The sequence below is a fragment of the Triturus cristatus genome, chromosome 9, assembly GCF_964204655.1.
Source record: "Triturus cristatus chromosome 9, aTriCri1.1, whole genome shotgun sequence".
Lineage (NCBI taxonomy): Eukaryota > Metazoa > Chordata > Amphibia > Caudata > Salamandridae > Triturus > Triturus cristatus.
Genome location: NC_140592.1, coordinates 112,457,593 through 112,473,920, shown reverse-complemented (window position 1 = coordinate 112,473,920; position 16,328 = coordinate 112,457,593). Strand labels below are relative to the sequence as shown.

Genomic DNA, 16,328 nt, shown 5'->3' with positions numbered 1-16,328 from the left:
CCTCCCTCTCCCTGGCTCCCTCCCTCTGTCTCCCACAGACTGCGCCTCTCTGTCTTCCTTTCTCTGTCACCCTCTGTCAACCTGTCTCCCTCCCTCTCCCTCTGTCTCCCTCTCCCTCCCTCCGTCACCCTCTGTCATCTCACCCCGTGTGTGTGTGTGTGTCAGCCCTCAGCCCGGGCTGAGACAGCTTCCCAGCGAGCACACACAGCCGCACTGAGACAGCTTCCCAGCGCGCACACACAGCCACACTGAGACAGCTTCTAGGGCAGTGCTCCAAATTCACTGATACTCACCATGCCTGAAATTTAGCTGAGTAGACACTTTGACCCACTGAGGGAACCCCCGGGAAGTGAAAATGCGCTTCAGGGTCCAGAGTGTGTACAAAGATGATTTAATTACCTTGATTTCGCTGAGGAAGTATTAGTGAGCCCTCTGTGTCCATCAGGGTCGATAGGCCAACAGGACAATCAGGAAGTGCCCGATGGGCTGGTCTGACAGATCAGTGCGTGGGCCTATTTTATGACCAGGTGGGCTTGTTTTAACTGTTGATTTCCCTGATATTACCACTTTTTAAGCAATCTATTTCTCTAACGGGGGCCACTTTTTTAATTTTTATATATTTCATGTTTTTTTGTCCCAGTCCAACTCTGGAGTCGAGAATGATTCTGAGCTTGCTGGCAAGTGACTGAACGGAGCGTGTAAATAAAACAAAAATTCAAGCATAAGAATACTCTATTCTGAGTATAAAAATGTGCCATTGAAGGTGTCACTGGATATAAACTCGTTTTCTCCCCTCTTGCTCAGGTTTGCAGCCATGGCCTCCCCCTCACAGCCCCGCCTCCCTCGGCCGCCATGCTTCGCAGATCTGAGCCTCCCCTGCGTATTATTAATTGCGTGGACGATTCTTTAGAAATAAAGCACCTGCGCAATTTCTTTTCTGGCAGACAGGTAGCCAAATCATCAATAACTTGTCAGCATTTCATTACGGTTCGCTCGGGCAAATGAAAAATGACAGAGCGTAAATAGCTTTTGGAAACCTAAACTGAGCGCCGGGCGTTTAGCTCGCTGCTCAAACACCGTTGCAGCGTGAGGGGACGGTGTTTAAATAGCAGAAATAACTGGACCCTCGCAGGACTCGAGCCGGTCGACCGGAGAAGGCCCGGGCACAATCCCCAGCTACCAATTAAAAGAAGCTAAGGGTTTCCACAGAGAGCTCACTGACAGGCCCGCGAGGGGGGCCCTGGATCCGGCAGAGAGCAGAGGAACAGGAAGGGGCGTGGCCAGGGAGTTGAGTGATGTCCAGGAAAGGACGAGAGTTTATAAAGACGGAAGGAGAGGACACACATGTAGACAGTCTGGCAGTGACTGGGCACATAGAGTGTAGGTTGGGGGACATGTGTTAAAAGAGATGAGATGGGGCAGTCAGGACAAGAGAGGCCAAGGTGAGGGACATAGAGAGGCAGTGTAGATGTGAACACATAAAACAGCCTGGTAAGTGCCACAGCCTGGTATCATAGGTTTTATTGGAGGGAGGAAGGAGAGTCACTGAAAGCTGAAGCCAAATGCCAGCCTCTGGCTCAGCTGGTGGTCAACTTGGACCCCTTCACATAAAAGGCACCAATCCTTCTCGTGGCCTCTGTCTGCCAAGCACGCTGTAACGTCAGGCACCTGCAATTATAGGCACAGCGTTAACCTTTGATATAAAACAAGAGAGCAGAGAAAGAAACCAGTCTACGAGCTGAACTGCTCATACTGAATTAAAATACTTGGGTCTATCTCGGCTTCCCTGCTTGACCAAATTATATGACCCCTGGAAAATATTATATTTCACCCAGCCTACTTAATTTGCACGCACCTTCAAACATGTGACGATCGCTGTACAATAACCTCTTGTGTTTGATTTAATAGAATATGTTACTCCACCTATAATTGGAATGTAGGCCACATATACAGTGCAAGTGGCAATTGGCTTGTCTCTTAGTTCACTATTGGCATTGTGGCGGAGGGGGCAGCAGTAATTTCTACGTTCATGTTTAAAAGCTATCACTAAATGAATCCCTCCCACTGCAGTGATTCAATCTGGTATACTAAGATGAAACGCTTATGCGTGTTAAAGAAGTAAACTTTTTTACATTTTGAAGATTGTTTATCATTTTTTTCCAAGATGTTTGGTGCATGCGTAACACACCAAATATTTATATTGGTTCGGCTGGTGCACAGGCTCCATGAGAGAAGCCAGGCCTATGGCTCGTACCTGGCTCGGATCTCCCTGTTTATTTGTCCGCTTGCTCAACTCTAGGTTTCATAAGATGCTAAAAGGGACAGCCTGAGCAAAGGAAGTAGGCCTGGGCATAGTTCGCTGATTTTTGGTCAGTGGAACTCCGCAAAGTTACAAACTAACTCTGTGAAGTTCCGCGAGTGGCGGAGTGCAGTGCGAACTGCAGTTTGTGCTGGTATTCCTGCCGCTCAGGTAGAAATTCTACCCGAGCGGCAGCTCGTGCTCGCTAACTTACCGTTCGCGATCATGAACTTACCGTTCGCGATCGTGAGCGGGGAAAAAACTCCTCTGCACATGGCGAAGCGGAGTTTTCTGCACTCTGAGAGCTCCGCGGAGTGCAAAAAACTCCGCGAACGGAGTAAAGTTCACCACCCAGGCCTAACAGGAAGTCACAGAAATATGCAGGCTGAGAATGAGGGGCCTCAAAGAGAAATAAAACATGGTCTCGGGTTATGAAGCTACAGAGACAGGCAGACTGGAAACTAGATCAGTGAGAGCCAGAACTAAAAAATGAGAAGCCTCAGGAAGGGACAGCGAAAAGATAAGACTTCATAATAAAAGTGAATGAGAAGCTATGGAGTGGAGCAGTCAGGGGAAAACAAGACACATTGAGGGACAACTTGGGAATGTGGAGACACACAGAGAGGCAACCCAGGCATCAAACCTCACTAAGAGTGATAGACTAGTAATGAGGGGTTACATAAATGGGAAGTCTCAGAATGAGAAGCCACCGGGAGGGTCAAACATTAGAAGACACAGGGAGGGGCTTTAGAAGAGACAGTGATGCACAGATTTTTTTTTTAATGCAGATTTATATAGCGCAAACTCGACCGTAAGGTATTGGAGCGCTTTACATGAGCACCGGTTACGTTACACAAGCACACATTCAGGCGCGGGGAGATTAAGTGATTTGCCCAGAATCACAGGATGTGGACGCGACCCCGAGGCTCGAACCTTGGTTTCCAGCACCAAAGTCGGCAATCTAGCCGTCAGACCACATCCTCTCCCCACTAAGACTAAGCATGGGAAACCTAAGACCATGTGATGGGAGGCAACATGAAGTGATAGTCTGGGCACTGAAAGCCAACAGGAGAGGAACTAGGAAGTGCAGGTATGAGAGGTCTAGAGAGTGGCTGTAATGGGAGGTTACCAAGAAGAGCAGCCACAAAGATGGGGCCGGCATGAGGATTAAGAGAGAAATACCTCTTGTACACAAGAAGACACAGTAAGGGACAGCCCAGGCATGTGAATCAAAAAGGGAGTGAAACCCTGTGATGGGAGGCAACATGAAGAGAAAGACTGGGCACTGGAAGTCAACGAGAGAGACCGCACAGAGTGGCCACTGAGAGAGACAGGGTGCAAATGAGAGCTAACAGAGAGGGTCAGACAGAGAATTAGAAGCTACAGGGATGGGCAGGTCTGAGGCTTTCTCTCTATGTGTCTGCTACTTGAGAAGCAAGTATCAGAGACCTAGGGCCTCATGTAGGTAGCCAAATACCGGTCGGTAACGGCCGATTTTCGGTAATTATACCGTTACCGACCGGTATTTTGGCTATTGGTATGTAGGGGGTCAATTTCTGGAATCGGAATTTACCGATTCGGTAAAACTACCGAATCGGTAAAATTACCGAATCGGTAACGTTACCGATGTGGTAATTTTACCGAATCGGTAATTTTACCGAATCGGTAAATTCCGATTCCAGAAATGATATGTAGGGGGAGTGTGTGGGTGTGTTTAGGAGTCGGTATTTACCACCAACTTATAGTTGGTGGTAAATAATTAATGTATGTGTGTATGCATTTTGAAGCGCGTAGCAGTGTGCAATGTGGCATACATACATGCCCTTAGGGCATGTATGTGTGCCACATGTGCACACATGGCCGAATCAGGGGTGCAACAGGGTGTCAATGTGACACCCTGCCACCCTTGCATGTTCTCCACCATTACCGAATCGGTATTTACCGATTCGGTAATGAGGCATACCTTCCCCTCAATGGGAAGGTATGCCTCATTACCGAATCGGTAAATACCGATTCGGTAATTACCGAATTGTAACGAATCGGTAAAAAATACCGACTCATTACCTACATACGAGTTACCACTTCTTAAATACCGATTCGGTAACGTTCGGTATTTTAGAAGTGGTAACTGGTATGCTACCTACATGAGGCCCCTAGTGAGAAAGCTTTGGATTTATAAGACGGATAGGGGGAGAACCAAGGAAAGAGTTCACAAAGAAGAGCAGTGTATGGGAAGACATACAGGAGCAGGCTGGTGATGTAGAACCTCAGGGAGAGGCAGCATGAGCTTGAGAGTTCAATGACAGGGGCAGCCTGGATACGAGAAGAAGACAGGGTGAGGGCTAACCGAGACATGAGTAACTAGAAGGAGGCGATGCCCTGTGAAGTGGAGGAGTTTGCAATTGGAATGACAGGAAGTTTCCTTAAACCAAGGGTTTCAACTAGAAAAGCAAGATCCCTCTAGGTGTGATATGGTACAACAGCAGCCAAAAGATGAAATGCAGGAATAAAGCAATCAATGGAAATTGAGTTACCTTTTTGACAAGGGCAGGACACGTGTAGATCTCAGAAAAATATCACTTCTGTCAGGAAAATACATATGAATATGAAGACAGTTGAGGTTTGTCTGGTTGTGCCCAACCATGATGATGGAGAGGCAAAGGTGGATTGGGCGGTTCCAGTAAATGGAGGTCGGAAATAATGCCATGATCATGTTTGGATTTAATCAGTTCCTTCCTGTTGCCTTCAATTCCCTTGTCTGTTGAGGAGGCATGTGTTTTATTGGGGTAGGCTGCAGTAGTGTCTGAGCGATTCTGGATTTTAGCACGGAATGAGATGAAGAAAACGATCTTCATTTTAGAAGCAAGTTGAAGATGTAGTTGTTTCTCACATTTATAGCTGCAGGCTGTTGACCCTTATTTGCACCAGTGGTCAGTGTGGGTGGGATGTGAGGGTCACGATGTGTCCATACTTTTTTAATTTAAGAAGAACAGTTCCCCAACTTTTTGTGAAAAGACAGCTGCCCCAGGACAGTTAATACCACCAGCTGAAATGCTTCAGCTGAAATGTAAGGCAGAGAGTCTCATGTGCTGTGAAACCAAGGGAGGGGCAAACAATTAAACAAGCCCTCTTGCCAGGGCGACTGCTTGCCTGAAAGAAAAGTAAATGTACACAACTGGTTAATCTGTAAATGTAAAGGCTGCTTGATAGTGAGTATTGGCTTTAATTGAAGGAATCGCTTGAAGTTTCCTGTTGACACAGGTTTATTCCTTTTAACCCCTTCGGTGCTCATGACGGAACGGTTCCGTCATGAGCCACGGTTGAGCTGTGCTCATGACGGAACCGTTCCGTCATGACCACGCCCGCGCAAGAAACCGTCAGCACAGCGGCGGAATTTGCGCAGCATGGAAGGGGTTAAATGGTAGTGCAAGGGAGTTACCAGCTGAACTGTGAAGTATATGCTATTAAAAGACAGTTATAAAAACGATTGCACTACATACAGGGAACCCATTACTAACATTTATATTTTAAAAGGAGTGTTAGATCTGGCATCCATGGGGTGGCTTTCCCCTAAACTTTTGCCTTCAGACCTCCTGTTTTTGCTGACTTTGTTTTTGCTGGCATTAGGACTCTGCACACTTTACCACTGCTAACCAGTGCTAAAGTACTTGTGTTCTCTCCACTAAACATGGTAACATTGGCTCATACCCATTTGGAATATTTAATTTACTTGTAAGTCCATCGTAAAGTGTCACTACATGTGCCCAGGGCCTGCAATTTAAATGCTACTAGTGGGCCTGCAGCACTGATTGTGCCACCCACTTAAGTAGCCCTTTAAAAATATCTCAGGCTTGCCATTCCAGATCCTGTGTGTGTAGTTTTAAACTGCCATGTCGACTTGGCAAATTATACCTTTTGCCAGGCCAAAACCTTCTCTTATAATACATATTAGTCATCCTTAAGGTAGGTCCTGGACAGCCCAGATGACAGGGTGCAATGTAAGTAAAAATGTGGACATTTAAGTTTTACATGTCCTGGAAGTGAAAAACTCTTAAATGCGGTTTCCACTACTGCAAGGCCTACCTCTCCCATAAGATAAAATTGGAGTTACCTTATTACATTTTATAATGTAATTTCTCAAATGGGAAGAGGTGACCCTTTCATGTTTGGTGTCTCTGGAATCACAATTTAAAATCCTCACTTATGGTGAATTCAAATTTTTGAATTACAATTCTGAAAATACCACTTTTAGAAAGTTGGCATTTGGTGCCTGCAGGCTGTGTCTGGCCACATGACTGGGTGCAGTTGGCAGTAGGGTTTTGAGTATTTCTCCTAGACTGCTCAACACAATGGGATCCTAAGTGTTACTGGATGGGGCATCACTGGCAGGATAGGATGGAGGACCTGGGCACAGCCCTACTTACACTTGAATAGGCTGTGCCCTGCCTCCACACAAAGGGCTGCATACCTCCTGTAGCTAGTCTGTAGCCAGGGTCAGGAAGGCAGGGCATCTGAGCACTTCAAAGGCATGCCTCTAGAAGCTGCTTCCCACTTCAAAGGCACAACTGTGTATAAATACTGGACCTCATACACCAACTCTTCAGTACACTTCTGGGCCTGTGGATACTCTGCCAGGAAGAAGGACTGCTGTGCTGCTGAAAAGACTACCAATCTGCTGGCATGGTACTCTGAAGGAGCTGATGCCCTGCTGTGCTGACGTGGTGCCCACTGCCCTCTTACCTAAAGAGGAAGAACCGGGTCTGCAACCTCATCTTGAACCCAGCACTCCAGAGTGACTCCAAGCGTTAGTCTGCTGGCCTCCTGAAGAAAGCCTCAGGGACATATATGGATCCCCAATATCCTGTAGCAGCCCCTAGACCCAGCTGCAGTACGTTCCTGGCCCCCAAGTGATGCTTCTCAGGTCCTGGACCCTTGGTGTGGCTCAAGGTTGCTAAAATCAAGCTTTTGGGCTCTTCGCGTCAACGAGCCAGTTCACACTGAGACCTTGCGGCTCACACCGCAAATCAGCGCAAAGCTCTGTGAGCCTAACTCTTCTCGAAGGTCCAGCAATGCCTGCCTGTGATGCCACCCGGCTCCTTACGCTTCAAGGACTGCCTCTTACGATGCTCTCCCCGGTCCTCGCAGACCTCCTCATTGCGAACAGGACTCTTGGCATGAACCTTAGAAGATAAACTTCTGCAAGCCTAAAATGGAGACTGTATCCGACCTGCGCTACATTGCGGGCAGCCTGAAAGTGTAACTTTGACCTGGACCAGCGCAATCAGATATTCACGGTTGGCGCTGTATGTTTTTTGGTACTATTTTACACTTTAATCCTTAAAAAATCATAACTGCGCATCTTCTGGATGTGTTTTCCTTGTTTTGGTCTTGATTACAATCAGCTCAATTTTTCTAACCTGGTGTGGGATTCTTTTGTGTGGTGTTTTAGTTGTATTACTATTTGAAGTGCTGCACAAATACCTTACACATTGCCGCTAAGTTAAGCCTAACTGCTCTAAGTCAAGCTACCAGAGGGTTGAGCACAGGTTAATTTAGAGTTGGCTTATGCCATACCCTGACAAGGGCTGTGGTTGCTGCTTGACCAGGGCTCACACCCCAGTCAACCAACATCCCAATATCTCACAATCAGGTTTTTTGTCTTAAACCTTTTTGCACATTTTGTGTCAGGCTATCTTCTACTGTGTATGATGCAAGTTTAAAATAATGACTTACATATTCACAGTGCTTTCCATTACAGACTGGGACATCGTAGCACAAAAAATACACAAGTTACTATTCTCCGCTGCACACACCAGGATTCAATTTTGTGGTCCTCTGGCTGCACACACTGACCTCTGCTATGCATTAACTAATAGAGGTGTCATAATGCATGATAATGCATTTCCCACTAATTAACTTAACTTGCATTTATTTTTCATTTAAGCTGTGTGCTATTTTATTTGTAGTTACCTGAAGGAGAAAGAAAGAAAAAGTGACATGATATTTAGTTGTTTAGCCACGCCTTTGACCATGCCCCACACTCACTCACCCCACACCCTTGCACGCAGCAACACAGTTCCCATACTTTCTTTAATTCACTTCGACTGCCGATTTGCAACTGAAAGTGTTTATCTCAACTAGGCAAGTGAGTGACATGAAGCCCTTAAGAGTCTGTGAGCTAAAGAGTCAATAAAACTAAAATTAAATATATCATGTCATTTTATAGCCTTAATGTCCGCTGCCAAAAGCTATACTGGTTGGTAAAGGCCCTGACCCGCGAGTTAAAGGCCCGAGCCATAGGCTAGGGCATGTAACGAGGGAGAAGGCCTTTTATAACTAGTATAGCCCAAGGGTGAAGGGGTATAAGGCTATTAGAACATTCCACCCACTGAAGTTAGAATGTTCATAATTAAAAAGGATAAAATAGAAAGACAAAAATTGGAATGTTGGAGCAGAAGGCTTATATCAGCCATTATCAGCCCTGAGACACTTCATTGTCTTCAATTGAGCTCCCAACATTCCAATGTTCTAATCAAATATAGAACACTACCTGGACTCAGGTGACACATTCGAGTAACAAAAGGGCAGGTGTGTTGTACAGGGTTTTGTACAAGTTATATGAACTATAACTGTCAGAGCTGACTCGTGGTGAAGGATAAAGGCTTCAGGGGCTTCTTCGTTGACATATTTTGACATTTGTGGAATCTTGTTTCAAACTGAGTGTAGGAACTTTAGCAGCCACAGGCTGATTAAACCGTTGAATCTTGAGACTCGAAAGCGTTCCTTCCCAAGAAGCCTGGCTGCTTTGTCAAATGTCCCAGAGCTCATCATCATTCAGTCCGAGGCTCGAATCTCTTAAAGTTCAAACCCTTATCGCCGTCGTTCCATCGCCTGCTCTCCGCTTATCAGCCTTGCCTTATCGCAGGTGGTCATCTAATGAACGTCGCGCGGCTCAATAGCACAAACGCGCTTCGTCTCATGCTGGCTTTGATTGGCGAATGACCGAGATGTCCCTTCCATGCCTCGCCGTCAAAAGCTTGTAAGCCCCGAGATGTGGCAAGACAGAAGCGATGAGAAGAGATATGACTGAATGGCCATGTGTGCGCTGTCTGATCTCTCCATTAGCCCACTGTTTAGCAGTGACCATTGTGATAAAAGCTGTGCCCTTCTGACCCTCGGCGGAAGCGCAATGTCTTTGTTCGCTGGCCTCCATACTTAGAGCAGAACAATCCTGCTTGTGTCGCATATGGTTTCTAAATGTAATAGTTCATTAAGGAATCGCTGCTGAAGATTTTGTCAGTCCAGGAGGCCGCTTTGGAAGGGCACACACCATATCATGGGCATCACCTCATCCTACTATGCCATGGTGGGCATTTGCTTGTTGGAAACCATTATATTGACAGCCAACACAATCTTAACCAGCACCGAGTAGCAGAAAAGAGTGAATTTTTTTTTTTAAATGGATAGAGTGAGCATTAGAAAGAGAGTGAAGGACACTCAGGGCTTGAATTTTGCCACCATATGCCGGTGAGTCCCATTGCACTTCATTTATGCGGCCAGGACATTTTAGGTCCTTCCTCCTGTGGTGGTCCACAGGACGGAGCCAACATTTCTCATGGTGCCTGGCTTCCTCCACTCGGACCTTTGGATGTTCATCATGGTACGTGACAAGCGCAGGTCCAGCAACAGAGGTGAAACCCCTCCAAGGAATGTCATTGTCTCTCCAGACACAATATAGTCTTTTATAGGTCTTTTTTTGGCTGAAGACAGTGTGTCTCGGTCTTCAGAACCTATACTGCAATTAGCCAATCAGAGGGCAGCTGACTCACTCACTATAACCCTTAGGTATGTCTCAGAGAGCTTGACAGGCACAATTACTCCTATATTTTTCTGCGGTGGAACAGGCTGGGCGGTGCGTACACTATGAGTGCTCTTATACCTTTGAGGCTGTGCTGCACATTCTGGAACTGCCCGAGCACTAACACAGAGTGTCTACCATGCCACAGTGTTCAATAATCAGATCCCTTCCCTTGGCACAGCAGGTGTCTGTGTCACAATCATGACTGCATGGCAGTGAAACCAAGAATCTCTTGCTCTTCGCCAGTAGCCAGACTCAGATCAAGCACCCAACGCAGGCCAGGAAGAAGTGAACCAATGTCTCATTCTTATGTGGGCTATCAAGGCATTCTCTGTCCTCCCAAAGGATACCTTTGCACCGATCTTCAAGAGATACCAAGAGAAGTTGCCCAGGCTTCACTGTGGCGAATGATGCCCGTGTTACAATGTGGCATTTAAAGTCATGCAGTAGTATAGCAAGGATCTCATAGGCCTTGGTGCAAGCAAGAGAAATAGCCCCATTACCTACTGATGGGGTAGCAAAACAAAGCAATCATCAGCTTTTCATGGACCCCTTGGGGCTCTGGGCCCCAGTGCCACTGCACCTGCTGCACCAATGGTAGCTATGCCCCTGATGTCTTGCTTGGTCATTACTGAGATATAGTGTGCGGGAGAAGTGTGGTTCTGTACTGGGGTTGGTTGGTGCTGGCTGTCTTCCATTGCTGTTGTAAGCATTGCATATTGCAGACATAGGTCGTGATAACTTACTAGTTTAGTGGGAGGACTCCAAATACTTTGTCTCAGGGCTCCTGGCATGCACCCTAGGTGATTGCAAGCCTCTTTATATGTTCTGTCCTAAGAGGACTTAGCTCTATATAAATACCAATCTAATAAAACAGCATAGTTCATAAATCGTCGAGTGGGGTTTTGTGTGTGCACTGTGGTGCTTTGTATCAGGGGCTTTCCTTGATTGATAGCAGGGTTGGGATTCCATTGACTGGATTGTATGTCCTAAAATGATGTGATCATATTCCAAACTCTGACGTCAACATGCTTTTAAGGTCATTTATTGTAAAACTGGCTGGAGGACAGTGTATGTATAATTATTATTTTAGCTCCCCCTCCACTGGAAACATATAAGGCAGGGGGTGTTAGGACAAATACATTTCACCTGGGACGTCAAAAGGAGCCTTTGTTCTTAAAAAATGCCTCTTGATGCTATAAGGTCGTTGTTTTCTCATCGAAATCCAAGATTTTAGATATTGCACATTGGTGTGTGCCATCTTCTTTCAATGCACAGCTGATATGTGCTAATAGCTGGTATATGTTATGGGCATACATGTCAAGAATACATGGAGACATGAGGGCACAGATATAGCTTGCCCTTTTTAGCAACTGTAAGTGAAAAGTGTGTTAAAAATATACTATTTAACCAAACTGGTCCAAACCTCCCTCAAGACAAGACCCCTCCACCCTCTGCTCCAGTATTGAGCAAGCACTGGCAAAGCCAATAGGTCTCCCCTATGAGAACTAATGGCTTTGGCAATTTTTGGTAGCCATGCTGTACAGCAGCACTGATGCTTTGCAATGTAATGTAAACTTTTTTTGTAAAGTGCATCAACGCTAGATGCTTTATAGTCCTATCTTCTTAATATTATTTTTAGACATGCTGCACAGCCGCCACTCTGCTATGCAGCATTACTACAAATTATTGCCAAAGTCGACAATGCCCATGCTGTACAACATGAGCAAATTCAATGGCTCAGCCAATAGTCTCAAGACGAGACATATTAGCTTTGCCAATGCTTATTAGGTCACTTTACAACACCCCTGTGATTCTGAGCAAATCGGTTAATCTCCCCATCAGTGAAAAAGAAAAAGATTTGACATTTAGCAAAAAATCCTATCACTGAAAGAAAGCAATTGAGCCCATGCCTATGTCTTAGTGAAAATACATTCGGAAGCAGATATCAGTTGTCACAATATAAGCAGATAACATCTGTTGTCACAATAGATATCCATTTCAAAGGACAAAAGGGCTTCTTTGAAGTGTGTGGCGCAGTAAAACATAGCTACAAATGGCAAGAAGTTCAACATGACAGACAGGGAGGAAAAATCAAATAAAAGTAGTGCCTTCATTACAGCGCGATCAGCAGAAGGACAGCAATCAAGCTGAAGCAATCAGTAGATGGTCCATGCTGCAGCCTAAAGAAGAGGAAGTGAAGCCAGCACGCGTTGGCCAATTAGACGGCATAAAATAATAGCAACTATGAAGCCAATAATGTGAAGCAATGGGCAGGCTGCAGGCCCCTTGTATACATTATCTCTCGCAAGGGAAAGGCCATGAAGTTTAGGCAGTCCGCTGATGAGACCTAAAAAGACTTTTTGCAATTAATGCCAGGTATTATACCTGTCTCTGGGCAGAGTCTATTCTGTTATCAGCCAATGGTGGAAGTGGGCAGCACACATGTTGAAAGTGGGTGGTATCTATGTTGAAAGTAGCCGATATTCTCCTGAGAAGAATATTGGACACCTGCATTTAATTTGTTACCAATTAAAAGTTTGAGGCATGGGTCTAAAAGTTTGAAATTTTATTGAAAGTAGATTTCGTGTCTGCCATTCGGGGTGTACCCCATCCTGGGACGCAGAACTGTTGCTTTAGACCCTGTGCTTGTTTGAGTACTACTCTTTTTCTGGAATTGTTAGGAAAGGTGACCCTTTGACAGAACCACTCAAAAAGGGTGCAAGTTATTGGATTGTAGTGCACAAGTGACCTTTGAGTTGCTCAAAAAAATGGTGTTGTCTTCTTATCAGTTTCATTACTTAAAATCTGTCATAAACTTGTGTGGTCACTGTAGATCAGTGATGGCCTCCCAAAAAAAAAAGGGTAGTGGGCTGGGTGGAGGGAATGCGAGAGGGGGGACGCGGGAGGGTGAGCACGGGAGGGGAAGCACGGGAGGGGGTCCCATGGCAGGTGTTAGAAATAATATATCTATTTTTTTAAACCTTTAGCTGCCAGCCGCCTCCAGCATCGTGTTGCACCACCTCTCCTCTTCCTACTCCCAGCAGCCTCTGGGGCAGACTCCCATCCAATCCCTGTGCTGCACAGCAGCGCGGGGATTGGCCTGAGCAGGCTAGAAAGATGCTCTGCTCAGGCTAGGGAGTCTGTGTGGGTTTCTCCGGCCCCGCTGCTCAATGCAGCCGGGCTGGAGAAACCTACGTGCACATGTGTGTTTTGGTCAGCCTGAGATGGCCGGCCAAACACACATGAGCACTTAAGGAGTGCACGTAGCACTCCTCCTCCTCCCTCCCATGCCTCAGCTCCGCCCCTCCCTACAACGCTGGCAAAGAGCCGGCAAATGCAATATAAAATTATGCAAGAACATAGTATTATTTTTCATTTTCTGGCTCTGAGCGAGGCTGTGGGTTGATGCTCCTCTGCTGCTGTGGATGCCTATGGATTATGTGTTATTTTACGCACCTAAGTGCCAATCTCATAAAACAGCATAGTTCATAAATCGTCGAGTGGGGTTTTGTGTGTGCACTGTGGTGCTTTGTATCAGGGGCTTTCCTTGATTGATAGCAGGGTTGGGATTCCATTGACTGGACTGTATGTCCTAAAATGATGTGGTCATATTCCAAACTCTGACGTCAACATGCTTTTAAGGTCATTTATTGTAAAACTGGCTGGAGGACAGTGTATGTATAATTATTATTTTAGCTCCCACTCCACTGGAAACATATAAGACAGGGGGTGTTAGGACAAATACATTTCACCTGGGACGTCAAAAGGAGCCTTTGTTCTTAAAAAATGCCTCTTGATGCTATAAGGACGTTGTTTTCTCATCGAAATCCAAGATTTTAGATATTGCACATTGGTGTGTGCCATCTTCTTTCAATGCACAGCTGATATGTGCTAATAGCTGGTATATGTTATGGGCATACATGTCAAGAATACATGGAGACATGAGGGCACAGATATAGCTTGCCCTTTTTAGCAACTGTAAGTGAAAAGTGTGTTAAAAATATACTATTTAACCAAACTGGTCCAAACATCCCTCAAGACAAGACCCCTCCACCCTCTGCTCCAGTATTGAGCAAGCACTGGCAAAGCCAATAGGTCTCCCCTATGAGAACTAATGGCTTTGGCAATTTTTTGTAGCCATGCTGTACAGCAGCACTGATGCTTTGCAATGTAATGTAAACTTTTTTCTGTAAAGTGCATCAACGCTAGATGCTTTATAGTCCTATCTTCTTATTATTATTTTTAGACATGCTGCACAGCCGCCACTCTGCTATGCAGCATTACTACAAATTATTGCCAAAGTCGACAATGCCCATGCTGTACAACATGAGCAAATTCAATGGCTCAGCCAATAGTCTCAAAGACGAGACATATTAGCTTTGCCAATGCTTATTAGGTCACTTTACAACACCCCTGTGATTCTGAGCAAATCGGTTAACCTCCCCATCAGTGAAAAAGAAAAAGATTTGACATTTAGCAGAAAAATCCTATCACTGAAAGAAAGCAATTGAGCCCATGCCTATGTCTTAGTGAAAATACATTCGGAAGCAGATATCAGTTGTCACAATATAAGCAGATAACATCTGTTGTCACAATAGATATCCATTTCAAAGGACAAAAGGGCTTCTTTGAAGTGTGTGGCGCAGTAAAACATAGCTACAAATGGCAAGAAGTTCAACATGACAGACAGGGAGGAAAAATCAAATAAAAGTAGTGCCTTCATTACAGCGCGATCAGCAGAAGGACAGCAATCAAGCTGAAGCAATCAGTAGATGGTCCATGCTGCAGCCTAAAGAAGAGGAAGTGACGCCAGCACGCGTTGGCCAATTAGACGGCAGAAAATAATAGCAACTATGAAGCCAATAAATGTGAAGCAATGGGCAGGCTGCAGGCCCCTTGTATACATTATCTCTCGCAAGGGAAAGGCCATGAAGTTTAGGCAGTCCGCTGATGAGACCTAAAAAGACTTTTTGCAATTCATGCCAGGTATTATACCTGTCTCTGGGCAGAGTCTATTCTGTTATCAGCCAATGGTGGAAGTGGGCAGCACACATGTTCAAAGTGGGTGGTATCTATGTTGAAAGTAGCCGATATTCTCCTGAGAAGAATATTGGACACCAGCATTTAATTTGTTACCAATTAAAAGCTGGAGGCATGGGTCTAAAAGTTTGAAATTTTATTGAAAGTAGATTTTGTGTCTGCCATTCGGGGTGTACCCCATCCTGGGACGCAGAACTGTTGCTTTAGACCCTGTGCTTGTTTGAGTACTACTCTTTTTCTGGAATTGTTAGGAAAGGTGACCCTTTGACAGAACCACTCAAAAAGGGTGCAAGTTATTGGATTGTAATGCACAAGTGACCTTTGAGTTGCTAAAAAAAAATGGTGTTGTCTTCTTATCAGTTTCATTTCTTAAAATCTGTCATAAACTTGTGTGGTCACTGTAGATCAGTGGTGGCCTCCCAAAAAAAAAAGGGTAGTGGGCTGGGTGGAGGGAATGCGGGAGGGGGGACGCGGGAGGGTGAGCACGGGAGGGGAAGCATGGGAGGGGGTCCCATGGCAGGTGTTAGAAATAATATATCTATTTTTTTAAACCTTTAGCTGCCAGCCGCCTCCAGCATCGTGTTGCACCACCTCTCCTCTTCCTACTCCCAGCAGCCTCTGGGGCAGACTCCCATCCAATCCCTGTGCTGCACAGCAGCGCGGGGATTGGCCTGAGCAGGCTAGAAAGATGCTCTGCTCAGGCTAGGGAGCCTGTGTGGGTTTCTCCGGCCCGGCTGCTCAATGCAGCCGGGCTGGAGAAACCTAAGTGCACATGTGTGTTTTGGTCAGCCTGAGACGGCCGGCCAAACACACATGAGCACTTAAGGAGTGCCCGTAGCACTCCTCCTCCTCCCTCCCATGCCTCGGCTCCGCCCCTCCCTACAACGCTGGCAAAGAGCCGGCAAATGCAATATAAAATGATGCAAGAACATAGTTTTATTTTTCATTTTCTGGCTCTGAGCAAGGCTGTGGGTTGATGCTCCTCTGCCATTGCGGAGGAGCAGCTGCTGCTGTGGATGCCTATGGATTATGTGTTATTTGACGCACCTAAGTGAAGAAGGAAGAACACAAGACCATTTTCAAGCACACGTAAGGATTCTCTAAGTGCCACAGCTCAGTGATTGGAGT

General features: G+C 45.8%; 1 protein-coding gene across 2 annotated transcripts in view; it reads left to right on the top strand.

Moving 5' to 3' along the window:
* The window catches only part of LOC146797499 (contactin-4-like), a 976,366-nt gene that overhangs the window by 758,470 nt on the left and 201,568 nt on the right, over nt 1-16,328 (top strand). The gene's annotated exons all lie outside the window — the stretch shown is intronic.